Here is a 2500-nt window from a genome sequence, read left to right as displayed (position 1 = left end):
TGCAATAATAAATTATTTGTACCTCTTGTTCATTAGTTATTTATTGTTATTTATGTGATGATGATGATAATGATGTTGATTATTATTATCAATGTCATCATCATCAAGATCATTGTTATCGTCATTTTTATCATTATCATTATTGGTATCATCATCATTATTACCATTATTATCATTATTACTATTATCATCATCATTATTACTATTATTAGCATCATTATTACTGTTGTTATTATAATTTTTGCTATTATCATTATTACTACTATCATTATTATTATCACTATTATTATTATCATTAATATCATTATTATTTTTTTATAATTATTATAGTTTTTATCGTTATTAACATGATTTTGTTACCGCACACATCATTATAACTGTTGTTATCCTTATTGTAATAATAATGATAATAATAATTACTGTTATTATCATTATTTATTATTATTATTATTATTATTATTATTATTATTATTATTATTATTATTATCATTACTATTATTATATTATCATCATTATTATTGTCTTTTTTTTATTATTATTATCAATAATAATAATACTATTGATATTATTATATCATTATCATTATCAAGATTATTGTTATATTATCAAGAATATTATTATCATTATCGTTATTGTTATTGTTATATTATCATTATAATTGTTATTATCATTATCGCCATCATTTGTTTCTGCTTTTGTTGTATTGAACATGGTTGTTATAATGATAACTATCTATCACTATCATAGTTATTTTTATTATTATCATTGTCATTATTATAAAAATCTTAATCATAATAAATATTGTTATTATTGCTATTATTATTATATCATTATTATTTTTACTGCTACTACTATTATCATTATTATTATTATTATTATTATTATTATTATTATTATTATTATTATTATTATCATTATTATTATTGTTATCATTATTATTATTATCATTATTATCACCATCTTCATCATTATTATCCTTATCATTATTATCATTATAATTATCATATTCATCATCATTACTATCTTTATTATCAATATCACCATTACTGTTATATCTACTCCGTTTCGTTATCATCATCAGTAAGTTATTATTTTTGCCATAATTATTACTTTTGTTCTTCTTCTTATAAACATCATATGCGTATTATTGTCATTATCCTTTTTGTACGCAATATCACTTGTAATGCCAGCAGTGTCATCATAAATATTTTGTTTTTAATTATCTCTCATGACAATCGTCATTATCAAATATCCATCATTACCATAACTATTCATATCATCATGATCCTATTCATACCTCGGTATCGTTTTCTTACATAATTATCATCTTCGTCTTTATTCTTCCTTTCATCTTTTATCGTTTTTTTTTTTTCTTGTTCTTCTTCCTTGTCTGTCCCTCTTCCCTTCTGCCTTTGGAGTCTGTTATTGAACACGTGTGATTATTGGCAAAAAGAACAAAAAATATGCAGGGAAGCAGAGTGAGAGAGAGGCAGGAAGCAGAAAAATTGAGAGAGGGGGTGGAGAGGAGGAGAGAGAGAGGGGGAAGGGAACGAGGGAGGGAGAGAGAGGAAAGGAATGAGGAAGAGAGAGTGAGAGAGGATAGAAGAGAAAGGAAAAGCTATGAAAAAGAAAGGTTTAAAAAGAAAGATACATAAAAAGGAGAAGTGCAAAAGAATAGCAATAAAAAATAATAATAAATTCATAATTCCTTCATACTTTTGGACAAGAAGATGACTCTCTCTCTCCTTCCCTTCTTCCTCTCTCCCTCCCTTCCCCATATCATCCTCCCCCTCCATCCTCCCTCCACTTCTTCCCTTCCACCCTCCATTTCAGCACTTCCATCCATTCCCCAGCCTCCCTAGTAGTGAGCCCTAACCCCCTCCCACCCCCCAAAAAGGAGACAGAAAAAAAGTCTGAAAATCTGCTATCAGACAGGTTGCTGGATTCCGACATACTGCGAATCCTTCCTAAGTCGAGGTTGGTGTTGTGTCGGTGCCTCGGGCTATGTGTGGAGGGGGGTGGGGGCAGGGATAGGAAGACACGGAGGAAGAGGGACAAGTGATAGGAAGAGGGGGAGGAAGAAGGGCAAGGGATGAGAAGAGACGGAGGAAGAGGGACAAGGGATGGGAAGAGACGGAGGAATAGGGACAATAGGGATGGGATGAGGGGGAGGAAAAGAAGATAGCAAGGGAGACAGAAGGGAAGAGATAGGGAACAGGTATTGAAAGATATGTCGGAAAAGGGAACAGGAAGAAAATGAGAAAGGAATGAGGAACAGGGAGAAGGGGAAGATATCTGGGGCGAGGGAGTGAAGAAAAATGGGAGGATGAAGGCAGAGAGGGAGAAGAGAGGCAGGAAGGGAGAGAGGGGGGGAGGGGATTCCAACTTGGGGAAATGAGAGGTCGAGGGAGGAGGAAAAACTCTTATTCGAAAGAGAGAGAAAGGGAGGACGAGGAGAAGAAGAAGAAGCGGACAGGGAAGAGGAAAGGTGGGCGAGTGA

General features: G+C 32.5%; 1 protein-coding gene across 1 annotated transcript in view; it reads right to left on the bottom strand.

The window, feature by feature from the left end:
* LOC119583239 (rho GTPase-activating protein 100F-like) overlaps positions 1-2500 on the bottom strand; it is an 89155-nt gene that overhangs the window by 84323 nt on the left and 2332 nt on the right.

The sequence above is a fragment of the Penaeus monodon genome, chromosome 17 (genome assembly GCF_015228065.2).
Source record: "Penaeus monodon isolate SGIC_2016 chromosome 17, NSTDA_Pmon_1, whole genome shotgun sequence".
In the NCBI taxonomy this organism is placed as follows: domain Eukaryota; kingdom Metazoa; phylum Arthropoda; class Malacostraca; order Decapoda; family Penaeidae; genus Penaeus; species Penaeus monodon.
Note: the sequence above shows the minus strand (reverse complement) of the source record. Positions and strands in the feature narration are given on the sequence as shown.